Source organism: Porites lutea, chromosome 5 (genome assembly GCF_958299795.1).
Source record: "Porites lutea chromosome 5, jaPorLute2.1, whole genome shotgun sequence".
Taxonomy (NCBI): domain Eukaryota; kingdom Metazoa; phylum Cnidaria; class Anthozoa; order Scleractinia; family Poritidae; genus Porites; species Porites lutea.
Window position 1 is genome coordinate 31,320,434 of NC_133205.1, and position 21,108 is coordinate 31,341,541.

General features: G+C 37.4%; 1 pseudogene; it reads right to left on the reverse strand.

Moving 5' to 3' along the window:
* LOC140936662 (potassium channel subfamily T member 2-like) overlaps positions 1-13,300 on the reverse strand; it is a 59,920-nt pseudogene extending 46,620 nt beyond the window's left edge.
* Positions 13,301-21,108: the final 7,808 nt, after the last annotated feature.

A 21,108-nucleotide genomic window follows, 5' to 3' on the forward strand; every position in this document is an offset into this window, starting at 1 on the left:
TTAAAAGCGCTTTATAGACGGCTTTGCGGCTATGTTATTAAGCAATTCTGAGTTTAAGTGACATAACGTCGGTCGAGATGAGTTTCAGCAACTTGGCGGTTACCTAAGTTTAATAGAGCAAACCTCTCAGATTTGCATTGAGCTTTCTTCAGCTAAACCACTTGAAAAAAATACTCTCTGCAGTGATTGACAATTACCTATATAGCTACATTTTCGGCTAACACGGCTCCTGGGTTCTACACCAATTAACCTCGATTGGACGAATATTATAATTACATCATTCATAGCAAATAATTCACAGGTACAAAGAATTAACTATCAAGAATAGTTGTTTAACCTGACAAATCCATAATGAATAAGGTCTATGAACCCAGAACAAAGACCACGTATAACTGTAAATAAGAAAACAATTTGTATTTAAAATAAGCAGTGGTATAAGGAGGGCAGGAATATATTAACGCCGATGACGTCATTATCTCATGAATAAAATGGTGGAAATCTCATCAAATATGGTCATGTTTTATTTTCAGGTGGACTAACCATTCGGACAGGTTTCCTAGTTATTTTAAGGTCGATGAAGGTCTTGCTTTTTGATTGAATGATTGGAAAATTAAGAAACGTTTTCATTTGCTGGTTCAAATGTAAAGTAGTTGCGTAATAATAAACAGAAATTTGTACGTCAGAGACGTCCTCCTACAGAGAGACTCTTGAGCTGATGTTACACGGGATGATTCGTAACGACGATAATTAGCGCAACACAGTGTTGTAACATTGTTACGACATTGATTTGAATGGTTGCAACATTATTCCAACATTGCAACGCTGTAATACACTAAAAATCGTCGTTACGAATGGTCCCGTGTAACTAACAAGGCCATTTACACACGTCCAGTATACTGTTAGAATTTGAAAGCTTAATAGTGAAATGCATTGGTAATTGTAAAATGTACGGACTGTACTGAGATAAAGAAAGAGCTAAGAAAGAGAAACCGTCTGCAGAACATGAATATCTTCTCCTATTGATATGTGTAAGAAATGTAAGAACAACTTTCTATAAAAAAATTTAGCCAATTCTTATAAGCACTAAAAAGGAAGGAAAATTAGGGCTGATTTCTAAACTTGTAGAACAAGTAACTTACTAGGTTGTATTTTCCACAAAAATAGGGCACTCCCAGTCAAAATAATCTGTTGTCTTTTCGGGGCACCCATAACTGTTGAAAGAACACTTTAGTTGACTTACATTCATTATGATACCATGTCGCTGAAACGTGTATTGATTTATCGCCTCCATCTTGGGGACCGGTCATTATTCAGAGGAAGGGGAGGAGGGGGGGAGTTGGGGCGGTGCAAATAGGGGAAGATGGATGATATTTTTGCGGGGAAAAGGGCTACTTTAGCCACATAAACTTTGTGCACGAATATCGGAGCTTTGTCATACGAAGATGATCTCTTTAATAACAGAATTGTGAACTTCGAAGAATAGAGACAAATAAACTTTGTAATATCCATTAAAATTAAAGGCCCAAGCTATCAAAAAAAAAAGAACTACACCCATACCTATTAAACTTATTAAACTGTGGCATCCACACGTGGTCCGCACCTTCTGATTACCCTAAAAATAATGCAACCCGCACTAACAGGAGGCTAACCATATAGGGCTTAATGGATTAAAGGCTGCCAGACTGCAGTTTGGGGTCTGTATATGGAACCTTTTAGCTCAAATGAGTGTACTTACCCGCCAGCTGAGTGTGGATCTGTGTCTTTAACACTTCGAACAACGTACAGTATACATGAGCAAATCTTCAGCAAAAAGACGATTAAATTCCGTATTGCACCTAGCAGGAGGTTTATAAACCCTTTAGTCACGAGATTTCCCATAAAATTTTCAAAAACTGCAGGTATTTGCATGAGAAAATTGTAAATGGAGTTAGGTCTGATCATAAAAAACAAACATAATGGTTCTTAAACTTATCAAGACTTATAATGAGTCGTATATTTTCCTCACTTTAAGTGTAAAGTTATTTCCTTATAATAACCTACAGATACTATACCAGCAAGGACAAATCATTTGCATGAGCCATGATGGCCTGAGAAAACAGCTGACATTTCGCGGCGCAGTCACTGGTTTCCCTGCGAAAAGACGTCGTAGGAACGAGCGCAGAAATTCCATCCTGATGAGGTGTCACTACCCACCAAGGTAGTGTTTCAGATTGGCTGGAGCAATTTTCAAGTGCGGTATGACCAATCAGGAGCATTACCCAGATCTGGATAATTTCAGACGTCATTTCGAGGGGAAACCAGTGGTGGTGTCGCGTAATGTCGACTGTTTACGCAGGCGTAAGACATGAAGACCTTTGGTTCTTGCCTGGAAAGGCAAAGATTTAGTCATCACTTGCAACAAGTGTTTTTTTGTTTTATTTTTTTAAAAAACCAAAAACATCCCGGTTAAAAATGGGTTTACAGTTATTATGTCATTGTTAGAAGAATGGATATCCACTTACGATTTCTTAGATACCAGGAAGTTAGTTTTGCTTTGCGTGTCTTTTCACTAACGTTGTGTTCTACAAGCACCCTGTGGAAATGGAATGTTACCTCAAAAATAATACAATAGAATTACTATTAATTTTAAAGACACCAAAATGTCTTAAAAGTAAACATATTTTTCCTTGTTCTCTTCTTCAAGCTTCCATCAACACTTTTCAGGTTTACTTGTTTTGACCTTCTCTCAACGGCGAAGCAAATTTCCTTTTCGTAAACGGTCGCTGCCATTTTTAAGACACTTAGCAAATTTTTGACCTTTTATTGAGAGTGTTTCTATTAGAAAGAAAGAAGCTCGCAATCCAAGGTCGAACCTTGAACTTTTCGTATCCGACCGTTTGCAAAAGGGAAATAGGCATCTGCTTGCCTAGTCCCTCGCGCTGCCAAAGCGTCACCGGAGTGAATTGGCCCAGAGGGACTGAGAAAACGTCGTACAGGGACCAGGCAAAACATCTGCAAAGTTTGTTTTTTTTTTACCCATGCAAATGGTGTAAGACTATGTTCACAAAATACCGGACAGCTTTTCGTGCTGACAAGTAAACCTGTCCTGTATAGGATGAACAGAAACGGCACAGAACTGGAAACAAGACGTTCAGACACATCCACGTACGGAGCGGTCGATCGAAAGGGTTTGGTGAACTAAATTCCAGTCCTCACTCCTGAATATTTACTTCCATCTCAGTGGGTTCCGGTCACCTTTTCTAGTCATCCACTTCGGCTACGGTCCGAATAGCAGTTCACACTGCACCAAAGTGAGGCAAAGAACCTATATGCGATATGTGACTCTCCACTTTCGAGATCGGCGCAGCGCACTTTCACTCTCACTTTCACGCCAAAAACACCGTTCTTGTGTGTGAACAGAAGTGCTATCCGGTATGATAGTCGTGCTGGCGCAAAAGCTACCCGGTATAATGTGAAATGTTACTCTTTTGGAACAAATTTGAAATTCAGTTGTTCTTGACCTTTCCAAAATCAAGTCAGAGGAATGAAAAGGCAAGAAAGGAAGACGTCATCTCTCAACAATGAATACAAACTCATATGAACGTAGTGTCGTTCCATTCATTCCGACCAGCAAACTACAGATTTAGACAGTCTCACACAGGTGATTCAGTATGTTGGCAAAAATTTTTAAAAGGGCTATTTATATGAGGAAAAATAAGACACGTCTTACATAAGACGCGTTCTGAAATAGACTTGGGGGCTGTTTATCTAGATCTATTGCTGGATTTCATTGTCAACCCATCGAAAATAAAAAGCAAATCCGTTCAATAGATAAAACCCAGGTTCAGGGAAATAAAAGAAGGTAAATATACAAAGACCCTCGCCAAGATTCAGGTCAGTGCAATTTTTCATATGCAAGGTATTCGGAGAAATGTTTTACCTAAATTTATAGAGCTTTGAATGGAGAGGCCATGTTGGTGACCTTCTGAGGAGTACCAACATGGCTGCAGAAAACCAAAAGAAACATCTGTTAACGAGTAGCGTGAATTCATCCCTCGAGGAACTCATAAACATTAAATTAATGCTTTTTCTAATACAAGAACTGTTCCCCCAAAATTATTCACCTTTTTATTTTAGATGACAACTCTCTCGGCCGTCACCTAAATGCTGTGTCACACAAAAGGTTATAAATTCAAGCGTACTCTATCACAAAACGAACAACCCTTTCAAAAGTGAACATTTGTAAAAATATAAGTTTTTAGCTGCTCTAACACTTCATGAAAGTAAAACTCAGGAGAATCGATGATTATTTAGTTTTGAATTTTGGTGACGTCATGTGAAACTTCAAACCAAGTTAAAAGCGTACGAATTGCGATTTTCAAATAAGTATGTGTAATCAAATGGTGACGAGTGAAATTAGGGAATAATTTCACGCGCGTTTTGGCCAAATCCTAATAATTTCCCGAGCCTTCAGGCGAGGGAAATTATTGGGATTTGGACAAAACGCATGTGAAATTATTCACTAATTTCACCAGTATACCATTTTATTAGTATTGAAATCAACATATCGTCCGAGTAAATGAGACAAATTTTCTGGGAGTAATTTTGGATGAAAACTTTAATTGAAGTCGGAAATATCATATGTTGCAAACAAGGCTGCGAAGTCAATCGGTTTAATACTTAAAGGTAGCTTCTATCTACCACTGTACTATTCCTTAATTTATCCCGCTTATTTTCCCCACTGCAACATGATATGGTTTGGGCTTCAACGTCTAAAACTAATCTCCGCTGTCGTGTAATTCTGCAAAAGCGCATTATCAGAATCATTAATAAATTACATTTCTATGCTGATACAGACCCCATCTGGTATACTAAAATTTAATGATATCCATTTGCCTCAACCAGGCCAATTTATGTATTCTTGCAAAAATTCACTCTTGCTTCCAAGTTTTTATAACAAATTCTCCGAAAGTAATCAGTTCCACTCTAACAATACAAGTCTACAGAACAAACACTAAGAATTTCAGCATCACGATTTTTTTTAACGTACCCAAGTTTTTTAATTCACTTTTCAGCAAGGTGTCATCAACTCTCGATCTTAAATCTTTTCCAGGTTTGACTATAGTCTCTGTTAGGTCTCCTCGCCACTTCCCTCTTTCACCTTATATCTTATCAGTTATATTTTTTTGTATTTCTGTTATTGTGTGGCTAATAAATAAATAAAAGACTAGTACATAAAAATATTAAAAAGTTACATTCACATTCGTTACTAACGTAACTACGTTATTATGTTTTAAGCTGGCTGGATAAGAATGAGGCAGCCTCAGGCCCGGTTCAGATGCCGATCTTTTCTTGGGCCGAACCTAATTCGAATTAAGGCCGAACCAAACTATTTAGACCGCCTGAATTGATTCGGACGCCGATCTTAATTCCAACCGAACTAAATTCAAAAGGAGAAAAGTGCTCATTTTGGTCAAACTGTTTGCAAAATACGTTTTTATAATTTATGCATTAGGTTCGGTATCTGAAAAGTTCGGCATCTGAATCAAAGCCGTTCCAAAGTCGTTCTACAGTCGAAATTACCGGCTGGGCTAGGCGTGAAGAACGGCTGTGCCGTTCCAAATTGAAATAAGCGTTCCTAATCAATTCAGACATCGAACTTTTCGTGTGCTTAATTCAATGTATTGGGTTCGGCTCATGAAAAGATCGGCGTCTGAACCGGGCCTAAGCTAAGAAACACTGCTTACCGTTCTTCATCATCCTCGTCTTGTGAAACCGTCACAGAGCGATACCCAGGGCTAAGAGAACCAAAACGTTTAGAGACTGAAGCCTGTTTACGGGAATTTGTCATAAATAACATTGAATAAAAGAGAAAATGCTACGAGATATTTAAAAATGATCCCAAAGAATTCTTAAAATATGCAAGATTTCCTGACCCGACAACCCACTCAGGTAAATCGTTCCATTCATTCACAATTCTAACAAAAAATTAATATTTTGTAACAGTTAGAACAAGATGCTTTAACTTTTAACTTATAACTGTGGTTGTTCTTCTTGAAGCTAAATCGAAGAATTCTTGAAATTTGAGATTATTTAAAGAAAATACTAATTTATAGCACTCGATCAGAAAAAAATACAATATTCTTTTTTCCAATGGAGTCCATTTTAAAATGGCGCAACGTTCCCCATACTGCATTTCACCCCTCTTTTGGCCGAGGGCCAGTCTCGACACTCCGCTTTTGAACTTTTTCCAGCAAAACTATGTCCTTGACTAGGAAAGGGCACCACACTGGAGAAGCATACTCCAAGGCTTAGAGGCTTGTATAGTAAAGAAAATTTTGTTGCAGTTTTATATTAGACCCATTAAGCACGCGTTTAAGACCCCAAGGACCTTGTTAACTTAAGGTGATTCCATAGTAAAAGAACCTAACATAGATTGTAACTAAAACTTGGGACACTGATGTAACAAGTCAAGAAAATGATAAAAAAAGTAATAAAAAGTAGGGGTCACCGTGCTCGTTTTGACGTCACAATGCTGACAAATACGGCTATTTAGGACCCTTTTACAAAAACCGCGGGCAGCCAAAAACTAGACTAAAAGGAAAGATTTTTTCGATGATGCATGTGGCATCACACAGAATTTGACTTTAATGTATTGTTTATCCTCTTACGTACCAGAAAAATGCCTTTTAATGCCCTTGTTTTTACTTTACGCTCCAAAGTAGAATTAAATTGGACGCGCGCTTTTTGAACCGTGATGGCTCAATCCGTACAATTTAGTAAAATTGCCAAAAAACTGAACATAGATTTGTGCCAATTTTTTTCGCATCGAAAGGAAGCACTGTCCTTATTAAAATCATGAAATAAAAAATGGGGGTCACCGTACTCGTTTTTGCGGTAGAGCTGCAGAAAGTGCGCACCAAACGCATTTTCTCCGATTTTTGAGAGAGGACTGGGGCGAGTTTCAAAATAAAATGTATGTGAAAGGGGGAAGAAAGCATTAAAAAATCCGTTTTTACAGAATTTACATCGAGATATCACATTTAGGACACAATATGATAAAGAAAGTGTTTAAATGAAAATCAAAGTGAGTAAGCACAAGTTAAGGTGATTCCCTAGTTTTGCACTGCGCATCTCTTACTGCGCATAACAAGATGGCCGCCGTAAAAAAGAGCATGTGAAGTAATATTATTAAAATGAAGTTGACTGAAGAGAAACGCTATTGGAATTTTTGCTTTCTGTTGTTTCTTGCCGAGGTGAGACTCAATGTGTTGGGAATGTGCATAACGTAAGCAGTACGCGTGTTGCTGAGTTCGACCTCCTCTCAGAGAACCTCGATAGTGGATGTTTAACTTGTGCTTACTCACTTTGATTTTCATTTAAACACTTTCTTTATCACAGTGTGTCCTAGATGTGATATCTCGATGTAAATTCTGTAAAAATGGATTTATTAATACTTTCTTCCCCCTTTCACATACATTCTATTTTGAAACTCGCCCCAGTCCTCTCTCAAAAATCGGAGAAAATGCGTTTGGTGCGCACTTTCTGCAGCTCTACCGCAAAAACGAGTACGGTGACCCCAATTTTTTATTTCATGATTTTAATAAGGACAGTGCTTCCTTTCGATGAGAAAAAAATTGGCACAAATCTATGTTCAGTTTTTTGGTAATTTTACTAAATTGTACGGATTGAGGCATCACGGGTCGAAAAGCGCGCGTCCAATTTAATTCTACTTTGGAGCGTAAAGTAAAAACAAGGGCATTAAAAGGCATTTTTCTGGTACGTAAGTGGATAAACATTACATTAAAGTCAAATTCTGTGTGATGTCACATGCATCATTGAAAAAATCTCTCCTTTTTGTCTAGTTTTGCGCTGCCCGCGGTTTTGGTAAAAGGGTCCTAAATAGCCGTATTTGTCAGCATTGTGACGTCAAAACGAGCACGGTGACCCCCACTTTTTATTACTTTTTTATCATCTTCTTGACTTGTTACATCAGTGTACCAAGTTTTAGCTAAAATCTATGTTAGGTTCTTTTACTATGGAATCACCTTAATTAAACATCCACTATCGAAGTTCTCCGAGAGGAGGTCGAACTCAGCAACACACGTACTGCTTACGTTATGCACATTCCCAGCACATTGAGTCTCACCTTGGCAAGAAACAACAGCGAGCAAAAATTCCAATAGCGTTTCTCTTCAGTCAACTTCATTTTAATAATATAACCTCACGTGCTGTTTTTTACGGCGGCCATCTTGTTATGCGCAGTAAGAGATGCGCAGTGCAAAACTAGGGAATCACCTTAATTGACGATTTCGTGAATATAGTTGCTCCATGAGAGATCGTACGATACTGTAATACCAAGATCTTTGATATTTTTCACGCTCTTTAGAATTTCATCATTTGGATTTAGTGTATAGCTCTCTTTCGACATATCTTGTTTGTGAGTTATTCTCATTGTTTCACATTTATCGGTGTTAAACTTCAGCTGCCAGGTTTAGCACCATTCGGTAAGTCGAAATAAGTCAGATTGTAAGGCATATGTATCATCAGGCATGTTCTCTATCTCTCTATAGAGTTTAGTGTCGTCTGCATACAATTTCACAGAGGAGGAAACTCCACTGGATGTATCGTACATTTATATAACGTACATTTTGAACAAGATGGGCCCTAAAATTGTTCCCTGAGGTACGCCTGATTTTACCTAAGTCCATGAGAAATAACTGCCGTGCAAAACAACGCGTTGCGATCGATCTGTCACAAATTTGAAAAGAGGACCATCAATACCGTATCTTTCTAGCTTATGAAGCAGACGTCTGTGTGGAACACACTGTCGAATGCTTTAATTTGGAGATGTCCAAGAGAATTAGGTCCATTGGATTTCTCTTGTTACGAGATTTTGCCCAGTCGTTAAAACAGGATAACAGCTGTGACGTGTAACCGTCGAACGATCTTTCATGTACGCAAATTGATTCGAATTGAATACTTTGGCTTCGCCCCCCAAATCCATAATTCTTCGTTTAACTATTAGTTCTGATAGTTTACATATGATTGATGTTAGTGATCTCTGACGGTATATTTTTTCTGCAGTTTTTAATGCCTTTTTTGAACAAAGGTGCATGTTATGTCAGCGTGTTTCCACTTGCTAGGCAAATGGCCAAGCGCGAAGGACTTATTGATTTTAATCGCACATATAGATGGAGAGAGAACCGATGCAAATTCCCTCGAGATGTGCAGTGAGATAATTTAACAAGATAATTTAACAAGGGGCATTTTGACATCGTTATTCCAGTTATAACCTCTCGTAAACACAACCCGTGAAATTCCTTTGTTGTTGTTAAATAATACTGTTCAACATTTTTCCACAACATATTTGAGTGCTGACAGTAAAAGAGAAAGTGACATAATGTTTCCTGTTCAGTCCTGCAACGAGTACATTTGTCATGCTGGAGATATCCAATTTTGGATTTTTTGCATTAGTGTAAAGTATTGAATTTAAAACTTTATATTGAAAGAATTTGACGTAAGGCTCCTGTGCTGTCAGGTGGGGAAGGTTGTAAGCAATTTTTAAGTCTTCGTCAGATAAGCCAAAATCATGTTTTAAATTCTTTGCATTACTAGGAAATTGTGCTTTATTTGATATTATTAAAGAGTAGTAGTTTTTCGTTTTCTTTTCCGCTATGTCAAAAATCTCATCCCCCTTTGTAAAATAAGTATTTTCTGTAAAGGTAGTGTACTCTGTTGTTTTCAGAATAGGAGAAATTGCGTACCTGAGACCTATCCATGTAAGAAAATTAGCTTTCTCAACTATGTTATTAATTGCATTAAAGGATTCTATATTGTCGAGATTGAACAAGAGATCTTTAATAATAGATATCCCTGAGTCATAATAAGATTTATAAAAGACTGGTTTTCCATCTATTCTTATATCTTTGTTATTCCAAATTATACAGAGCCGTTCTTTGTTAGCTAAAAAGAGATTTCGAAATTCTAACCAACATTCTAAAAGTTCTCTGTAGAAAACCGAGTTAATTGAAAGATCGTTCATTGCATAATTGCATTTAAAAAGTAAAAGACCACCAACATTACGTAGGAGATGAAACAAGTAAAATTTCCACGTACTTTCGTTATCGCTGAAAATACGTTTCAGCCAAGCTAGTCGTACAGCTTTGACCAAGCTTTCAATATCTGTCATTTTTATGCCACCATCTTCATAACTGTTTATTGAGGAGAGCCTCGTTACTTTATCCTTTCCATTTCATAAAAAGGAGAAAATCATACTATTCACATGTTTGATGATTTTACGTGGAGGTGAAAGAACTGAAGATATAAAAACTAGTTTTGGAATAAGTAGTTACTTTACCATAAATGGACAGTCCTCTAGATGACCATATATTTGTCAGCTGCTTTATGCTGTCAACCTGCTCTTGAAAGTTTTTTTCGTAAAGTAATGATTGGTCATATGTAAAAAAAAGGTTCCTAAAGCTTTTATGGGTTCACTGGGCCATTTAATACCAAACGGTTTTTCATCTTTTCTTTTAAGCGAACCAATCCACATTCCCTCTGTTTTAGAGCTATTTATCTCCAACCCACTGAAGTTCTTAAATACTTCTAGTTCTTGAAATAACGTTTTTGCAGAAATTTCATCAGACAGGATTGCTGTGGTATCGTCTGCATATTGCAATAGCTTGGCTTCGTGATTTCCTATTTTAATTCCTTTGATATCAACATTTTGACGAATGGAGATTGCTAAGCTTTCAACAGCTAAGATAAAGAGGTAAGGGGACATAGGATCACCCTGCCTCACACCACGTTCCAAAATAAAATAGTCTGATGCCATTCCACTATTCATTACACAGCTTTGAATATTTGTATAAAACATTTTGACACAATTTATAAAATTGGGGCCAAAATTAAAAGCCTCGAGGCAACTGAAAAGATAATGCCATTCTAAAGAGTCGAAAGCCTTTTTAAAGTCAATGAAAATCAAGATACCTGGAATATTCTTACTGTCTGTAAATTCCATTTTATCGAAAATTGATGGGATAGTCTCACCAATATAGCGATCTTCAACAAAACCTGTTTGACTATGATGTATGATATTCGGTACAACTTTCTTTAATCTTAAAGCAATCACTTTTGAGATGATTTTTGCGTCCACGTTAATAAGACAGATTGGCCTCCAATTTTCAATGAGAGTTCGATCTTTATGTTGCTTTTGTATAAGAGTTATGATTACTTTTCTCTGAGAGCTTGACATTTCACCGTGGTTGAAACACTCTCTCACACACTCCATAAATGGATCACTAATTAATTCCCAGCAAATTTTGTAACATTCTATTGGTATTCCATCATTACCAAGAGATTTGTTACTCTCAAAACTGTTAAGGATGGCTGTAATTTCTTCAACAAATATTTCTCCCTCACAAGATTGTTTTTGTTCTTCTGATAATCTTGGTATATTCAAATTATTTAAAAATTCGTTTCCATTTTCCCTATCCTCATCTGTTACGTTTGATTTGTACAAGCTATTGTAAAAGCGTTTTTGTTCGTTCAGTATCCGAAAAGGATCAGATGTAATGGAACCACTTATTAGCAGTTTTCTTATATGTTTTTTGACGTGATTACGCTTTTCTAAATTTAGAAAATATTTTGTACTTCTCTCGCCATGCTCGTGCCATCGTGCCCTTGGGCGAATAATTACACCCCTCGTTTTTTCCTCATAGTAACTTTCTAGAATTTCTTTTGCTTCATTTAGAGTCTTTAGGTTAGAGTCGGAAGGGTCCTGTTCAAATTTTTTGGTTGCTTTCTCGTATACTTGTTATAAGTTTTTTTCCATAGTAGATCGTTCTTTGGCTTTCTTCTTCGAGAACAAAATAGCATGGTTACGAATATTATTATATTATTATTATTATACTTTGGTGCATAAATATTAACTAAAATGTTCACTTTATTCTGAATGCCTGCCTTCAAAATAATAAATCTTCCCTGGGGATCAACAATGGATTTTTGGATTACAAAATTATTCGTAATCAATATCGCAATCCCACATGAATTTGGATTACCATGTGAGAAAAATGCTTTACCACCCCATTCATTTTCCCATTGTTTTTCTGAATCCTCTTTTGAATGCGTTTCTTGCAGGAATATTACGTCAGCTTTTCTTTTACGACACCAGGTGAACATAGTTCTTCTTTTATGAAAGTTACTTATGCCCCTTACGTTCAAAGAAACTAATTTAAATAAATCTGCCGTTTAAGTTGTGTTTTATAAAAATGCATATAATGTTTGGGATTATAGTACTTTCCGATGTTTAACGAAGCATTCAAAAAGAGTGAAAAAAAAGACATTTTGTCCTCCAACCGAGAAAATAGTAAAACAAAACAGAACACATAATACGTTTACATATAAGCTGACATTAAACAAAATTCTTAACATCTAGTGGACGAAGATTCACTGTTCAGTTTGAAATCGATCATGGAATTAATACATTAACAATTTTTGACACTTTACAATAATACGGAAGGTCTTTAGTTTCTTTTCCTCTGTATATTTGGCCATTGATAATCAATTTATCAAAATTAAAGAAGGCTTTTTGCTTATCCTGCTTGGCCTTTTTAAGCACTGGATAAAGTTTTCTATGAATTTCTTCAATTTCTTTCGGGAAATCATCTGAGAAACCGATGTTGGTTCCTTTTAAGTTCTTATAGACGGAGCGAACATATTCTTTGTCCTGATAAGGACTGAAACGAGCGATAATTGGTTTGGGATAGGACGGAGCTCTTAGACTAGAATTATTAGTGGAGATTCGGTGAACTCGCTCAAAGCGGATATCGTTGACTTTATCCGCCGGAATTTTCAAATTAGCGACGAAGACACTTCTTATCAGCTCTTCAGTATTTTCATCCTCTTCTTCCCCGACATTGAAAATTCTTACATTCTCACGTCTTGTATAGGCTTCCAACTTGATATTTCTGCGTCTTAGCGCTCCAATGTCCTCGAACAAGAAGTCAGTGTCTTCATTGTTTTCTTTTACTTGTGCAGAAGTTTCTTTCTGGCTTTCTTGTACACTTTGAATTTCTCCCTCGGCAGATTGCAAAGATTGTTTTAAATTCTTTACCTCATCCCTGAGCTTGCGTTTTTCATCTTTTAGTAGTGCAATTTCACCACACGCTGTTAAAACTTGATCTAGTTTAGTGTTCATTTCCTCGAGGCGTGCTGACATTACTCCACCGACGCCCACATGTTCATCATCTTCATCCGTTTGCGAACCATTTTCTCTCAGCCTTTTGCTCGGATTCTTGTCCGCTTTGTCCTTCCCCATTTCTGGTTATATCTATTTGTAGGTTTCCATGACGGGTACGTTATTAAAGCGTTTAGAACAGCATATTTGGTGGAGCTCGCAAAAACATGTCCTACCTCCACGAGGTGCACTGCGCATCTCTCGCTTAACCGTGAACCTGGATGATACCTTAACAGTAAACACTTAAAAGCTCCAAAACCCTAAAAGCTCACTACAACTGATACACAAATGACACGCGTCACCTAGTGCTCTGTTTAGGTCTTTATATGAATTTTGATGACCAGCGAATACTAATTGTTCCACTATGTATCTCACTTTAACTTTTAAAATGCTTTTTGTTTACATAGCTTGCATGGTAAATACGTTTAGTTCAATAATCGTAAGGCAACAAAATTTAGCCTTAAAAATAATCAAAAAAAATTATTTAACAATTAATGAATGAGGCTGAGTATCTTATGAAGACCTATGAAGAATTATGGAGATCGAGGAGGGTGTTATCCGTCGAGGCCGTAGCATATGTCGCCCTTCGACCTTGTCTTCTTGCTCTTCTTGCCATGTTTTTAGCTATTTTTTCACCTAGTTCTTACTCTTGAAACGAGTTAAATGTCCACAAATGTTCACAACCAAAACAACTCAACCTCGACCCCAGGTCTTCTCGGTTAACGGTGCAATTTAATAACCTGTAGAAGACTGCATTTTTGACGTCATTTCCTCGTTAAACACAAAATTCTTCCAAATTTGGTCATCAGTAACTGGTTATGGTGAATTATGCGTGTGCTTTTAGCCAATCAGAATTGGGGAAATATCTTGAATGAATAATAATAACAGTTATTACAATGTTATCATCCTTGCTTCCGTGACGATATGCTGACTAAAACCAAAAAAAAGATCTCCTGAGAATGCTTCATCAGTTATGCAGTCAAGCATTGTCGCCTAAGGGCCTGTTTACATGGAGGTTGGGGACCCTAGGTAGGTGAAGTAACCCGCTTAGGTGAGGTAACCCGCCTGTCCATACAATCTCTCATTTTAATGTGATCACGTTTACATGCTAGGTGGGGTAACCCGCCACATTTTTCCTTACCTACCTGGGGTCCCCCACCTTCATATAAACAGGCCCTTACTCACTATTGACCACTCCAGAGAATATCATAACAAACCATAATGCTCTTTGTTTGACACCATAAAATTTTGCATAAGCACTGTCTTCAGTTTCTCTTGGGAGTTAAAATGGCCTCAAGAGAAACTGAAAGCTATGGCTTATGCAAAATTTTGGGGTGACAAACAAAGAGCAATATGGTATGTTATGGCATTTTCTGGAGTGGTCAATAGTCTTTCATTATCAACATTGTAACAATGCAAATGCAAATTTCACTGCATGAAATTTAAGGCGAGTATATCGCTACTGCTCTTTAAGGTGGTTCGAACCTATTTATTTGCGCGTTGGTTATGTTTTTGAATCGGGTTTTTGGCAGAAACATGTCAACCAATTTCTATGATTTTTGGCATCCTTAATAAAGAATGGTTGAACTTTAAGAAAATGCTATTTGTTTTCTTAATAGGTTAAAAAAAGTTTGAGATATCGGCATATGGTTAAAACCGCATTTTTACACAAAAAATGTCAATAATTTCAAAACCCTAAGACAGATTTTCCTCTAACTTCGGCAAATAAGCCTTAGAGCTCTCTAGTTTTATATCTTCAAGTTTGAAGTAAATCGTGACCGTAGAACTCGCTGCACAAATAGCTGGTCAAATTTAACCTTAAAAGGCAACGCTAACACATTTTTGAAAGTTGACACACAAATAGAGGACAACTGCCGACGGACTATCTCTTATCTGCAAGGGTATTATTACCCACAGCTTCAGTTGCAAGAAATTGAGTAATCAGAAACCTAAGGCGATTACAGTTCGCAATACAAGAAGAACAACTTTATGCTGAATGCGGGGCGAGATTAAATAACTTCTATTTATCAATGTTACTGTGTATTTTCCCTTCTCTTAATTTTGCCCTGCATTCAGCAAAAAGTTGTTCTTCTTGTATTGCGAACTGTATTCGCCGTATGTTTCTGATTACTCAGTTTCTATGCGGTTTTAAACATATGCCAATATCTCAAATGTTTTTGTACCTACAAGTAGTAAATAACTAACATTTTCTTAAAGTTCGACCATTCTTTATTAAGGATTCCAAAAATCATGGAAATCGGTAAATCATTCCTGCTGAAAACGCGATTCAAAACATAACCGACGCGCATATAAAAAGGTTCGGGCCACCTTAAAACTGCTCGATCGCGTATCTATAGTGTGAGTTGTGAAAATTAATGCTAAAATGTAACTCAAAATATAGGTAGTATTATTTCCAAAAAGTAGTCGTTTAAAGTATATTTATGCAGCCCATCTAATTAGCTACAAAAAACTTAGGACCCTGTTACATAAAAAAGAAAATCCACAAGGAGCTACAAGAAGCCAGATTTGATTCAGCTATCTCCGCCATTGAGAAAAAGAAGCTGGACAAGGCGAAAAAAGAGCTGGAAGAGGGTCCTTTCGACTGCAGCCCTTTCAGTTTCGACAAGCCGCATTTCTGCCCAGATCTCAGTTCAGGAGAGGAACCTGCTTCGCTTGTGGATCGGAAGGACACTGGAGAAACAACTGCCCCAATCTAATTTCTTCAGGAAGATCAGATAAGTCAACCAAGTGATGTTTTTGATTTTGAAAAGTCTTCAGATTCTTGTTTGTTTAAAGTTGGCTCCCTCAGGGAACACGTTGATTTTTGGTCTAATTCTATTCGCGCCTCCGACTTTATCATTAACACCATTGTTGAAGGCTACAGAATTCCTTTCTTTGATTTGCCTGAGAATTTTGTTATTCCCAATAGATCTTCGGCGTTCAAGTTTAAAGATTTAAACTTGAATGCCGAAGAAAGAGTTAATTGAGCGTGGTTGTGATAAGGAAGTTCTTAAAGTTTATCAATCCTCTCCACGTTGTGCAGCAGTCCGGTGGAAAATGCAGGCTTATTTTGGACCTTTCGTATTTAAACAGATTTATTTGGAAGCAGTCTGTTCGGTTCGAAGATATTCGCACTGTGTTTGATTTGTTTCAGTCAGGCTATTTTTTCTTCACCTTTGATCTCAAATCTGGCTACCATCACGTCGAAATTTTTCCAGATCATCGCCAGCATCTGGGTTTTTCTTGGAATTTTGGCTCCGTTGTTAAATACTTCGTTTTTACTGTTTTGCCTTTTGGTATGTCCTCCGCGCCGTACATTTTCAGTAAATTAGTGCGTTCGCTAATTAATTACTGGCGCGGTCTTGGGCGTCGTGTTGTTACTTTTTTGGACGACGGTATTGGCGGGAGCCCCGATTACGCTAGTTGCCTGGTCCATGGTCGTTTATGTCGGTCTGATCTGGACTCTGCGGGTTTCTTTGTGAACCTTCAAAAATCAGTGTGGGACAAACTGAGATTTAGAGGAGAGAATAAATATTATTCACGTTCATTGAAGTGAACAAAAAGTCAATTCAACGGTGAATGCCAGCAATGGTCATGTGGACTACCACAGAAATGAGCAATTCGGCACCAAGGAAAGCCTTGGGCGTTTGATTGACGGCTTTACTCATATCATAAAAGGTTGAAAAGTTTTGCTATTGTGTAGGCTTTCACCAGAAACTCAGGCATACCGTAGTATCAACGCTGTAGTGTATTGATATTAGAGCAACTTATTGTAATCTTACTGAGCTTTATTGCACACTGAATTAACAAAAAGCGCATACGCTTAAATGTTCAGTAAAACGGCTCATTTAGACAACTAAGACGCGGAAAATAGAAAATGAAGTCAATGATGGTTCAATACTCTGCACATCACGAAAGATATAAGGTAAGTGCGCTGCGAATCAAAGTTCAAGTTTTAAGCTTTTTTAATTGGGGTGGAGCTGAAAACTTGAAAATAGGCTTAAAACCTTGAAGGCAGAACCAAAATAATTTCCAAGATTAAGCAACCCAAAAGTTTGAAAATATTCCATTGATAATTTTAGGTAGCTTGGCTAAATTTCAATTGCAGTTTTTTTTGTTTTTGTTTTTTTTGTTTTTTTACCAACTTTTCTGGAAACAGGCCTGCCCAGAGGGAATAGGCACGAACGGAACTCACGTCCCAGGTCCCATGCAAGGTGCCATCGCAAGTGAACATCGCTGAACAAATTATTCTGTTCAGACGCGCACAAAAACAAACTACCTTGACCCAACGTCATTTGGAATAAGCAGATCTTGGTGGTCTGATTTCCTTGGGGCCACTGCAATGTTATGAGGATCTTCTGACCCAGACGTTGTTGACTCCGTGGGTACAGCCTCCATTATTGCTTAGAGCTCACTACTTGCATTTTTTGGGTGACTTTGTAATTTTCTTTTTGTAAGTTTACTGCTCGGGTGATGAATGACATTTGAAGTACGCATGCTCCAAGGCTTGGGGATAAGTATCTCGACGTGACGAAAGACATGGAGGGAAGATTAATGCAAAAGATATGGAGCTCTTCAGGAACGGGTCGGTCTACAAATTCTATTGCTTGAAAGCGTTGATTATTTTAAAACAAGTGAATACTTCAGTGGTTGAAAAAAAGAAGAAAAAAAATTCGAAACTGAGGCTATGTAAATTTTCATTGTATGCAAATGAGGTTTGTGATGATCATCATGCGGTTTATTTTCGCGATAATTGAAATGACACGCTGTTGATCAAGCTTTGATCACGTTTTGCCGAAAAACGATTTTTATTACTGGGCTGCCTCTTTCAGAGCACGCCCAGTTATAATTTCGGTTTTTGGTCATTTGTGCAGAAAAACGATCTCCCGGGGGAGGGAAGGCATGGGGGTTTAGTACCGAGAAACGATGTTCTCACAAATGGTTTCATACTATTTTTCCTTGCACTGACCCTTCCACGAAATTTTTTTAAATCGCCTTCGCCCCCTAGAAGCTCAGAAGGCGTTGCGAATCAAGAGGGCTATTTGCGTTGTTCGAGCGTTTCTCGACGATTCGATCATAGGAGTCACTTTATAAGTGTTTTCATTGTTCGAGTTTAAGTCAATTGATGATGATGGCGCTGTGAAACTCAGAGAAATGCTCATGCTGAATACAAAACCAGACGCCGTTCACGGTAGGTTCACACTCCCTAAGATGACTGTGAGCATCAGTTTTGGAACGTCGGGGCCTTTTCGAGAACTCAAAGAGGGCAATTTTAATTTAAATTCTGCTTATTAAAATAAGCACAATATATGAGCGAAGTAGTTTACCAATTGATGACACGATGACTGACGAGTTAATTGTAAGCGAAGAACTCAACTACGTAAATGTCAGATAAGTCCTCAGTGATGTTAGAGAATGAACGTCCATGAGCGAGGTTTAGCGAGGGACGTGACAACTTTGCCACGTTAGAAAACTGGCTTTTTATTTTACTATTTCCTTCTATTTAATGCGACACACGCCACTTTAGAGGTCCAAATTTCGGATACTGAGGATAAAGAAGAAACAGACAAAAATAGGAACTTTGAGGATTTCGCTCACAAGTTCAAACATTTAAAGCTTCATCGAGACATGCGATCCGGGGTTTCACAAAGACCAACTTGAGGAAAATAGGACAAGGTTTGGTGTCTGAGCAGAGCATCTAGTGTAGCCCAGCGGTTTCAGAGGTTTTGCTTTTGTTTGTATCTGTAGCTTGCTAAGCTTCAGTATCATTAAATTTTTACATGATCTTTTTATCATTTGTTATGCTTCCCCTCAATTCTGTGTTTTCGCCCATTCGGCAAGCACGATATTGATGTCAACATCAGCGAGTTTCAAAAAACCTTTGAAAATTTTCAGCTCGAGTAGAGTTTTTGATGTTTCTTCTACCGTTTTATGGGAATGTAAAAAATGGGAACCAGTAAAAAAGCCTTTAATCGATTTATCTCGAAACATATTACACATCACTTACACGACACTTATTTTCCTAAAAAGGTGCTCTATTTAGGTCTTTATATGAATTTGGATGACCAACGAATCTTAATTGTTCCACTATGTATCACACTTTTACGTTTAAAATGTTTTATGTTTACGTAGCTTGCGTGGCAAGTACACCTAGTTCAATAATCGTGAGGCAACAAAATTTCATCTTAAACATGTTAAAAATCATCAAAAAATTACAGTTATTACATCCTTATCATCCTTAGTCCTGTGACGATATGCTGACCAAAACCACAAAAAAAATGATCTTTTTTTTAATGTTTTATCAATTATGCAGTCAGGCTTTGTCACCTTAATCAGTATTTTTTTTCTTTATTGACTATTGTGACAATGCAAATGCAAATTTCACTGAATGAAATTTTAGGCAAGTATGTCGCTGCTTCTTTTTAAAACCGCTCGATAGCGCATCTAGATAGCGCATCTATTTTGTGAATTGTGAAAAATAATGCTGCAATGTAACTTAAAATATAAGGTTCCAAAACGTAGTCGTTTAAAGGATATTTATGCAGCCTATCTAATTAGCTACAAAAACTTTAGGACCCTGTTGAATAAAAAAGAAAATACACAAAAATATAATTCACTCAGGTTTATTAAAGCGAACAAAAAGTCAAGTTAACGGTGAATGCCAGCAATGGTCATGTGCACTATCACAGAAATGAGCAATTTGGCACCAAGGAAAGCCTTGGGCGTTTGATTGACAGCTATACTCATATCATAAAAGGTTCAAAAGAAAGGAAGCATAAGCTATGCAAAAAAATTGGCATTTCTTCAAGTTTTGCTTTTATGTAGCCTTTTACCAGAAATGAAACAGGTACACCGTAGTATCAGCGCTGTTGTAGTATATTGATATTAGAGCAACTTATTGAAAGCTTTTTGCACACTGAATTAACAAAAAGTTCATACGCTCAAATGTTCAATAAACAAGCTCATTTAGACAACTAAGACGCGTAAAATAGAAAATGAAGCCAATGATGGTTTAATACTCTGCACATCAAGAAAGATATAAAGTAAGTGGGCTGCGAATCAAAGTTCAAGTTTTAAGCTTTTTTAATTGGGGTGGAGCTGAAAACTTGAAAATAGGCTTAAAACCTTAACAGAAGAACTAAAATAATTTCCAAAATTAAGCAACCCCAAATTTTTAAAATATTATATGGATAATTTTTGGTAACTTAGCTAAATTTCAATTGCGATTAGTTTATCGCACGCGAAAATTGCTGAACAAATAATTCTATTCAGACGCGGGCAAAACAAAATACCTTGACCCAGCATCATTTGGAATAAGCAGATCTTGGTAGTCTGATTTCCTTGTGGCCACTGCAATGTTATGAGGACCCTCTAACCCAGACGTTGTTGACTCCGTGGGTACAGCCTCCATTATTGCTTAGAGCTCACTGCTTGCATTTTTTGGGTGACTTCGTAATTTCCTTTTTGTTTACTGCTCCGTGATGCTTGACGTTTGAAGTACGCATGCTCCAAGGCTTGGGGATAAGTATCTCGACGTGACAAAAGACATGGAGGGAAGATTAATGCAAAAGTTATAGAGCTCTTCAGGAACGGGTCGGTCTACGATTTCTATCGCTTGAAAGCGTTGATTATTTTAAAACAAGTGAATACTTCAGTGGTTGAAAAAAAAAAGAAAAAAAATTCGATGGCGAGGCTATGTAAACTTTCATTGTATGCAAATGAGGCTTGTGATGATCTTGCGGTTTATTTTCGCGATAATTGAAATGACGCGCTGTTGATCAAGCTTTGATCACGTTTTGCCGAAATGCGATTTTTATTACTGGCCTTCCCCTTTCAGGACACGCCCAGTTATAATTTCGGTTTTCGGTCATCTGTACAGAAAAACGGTC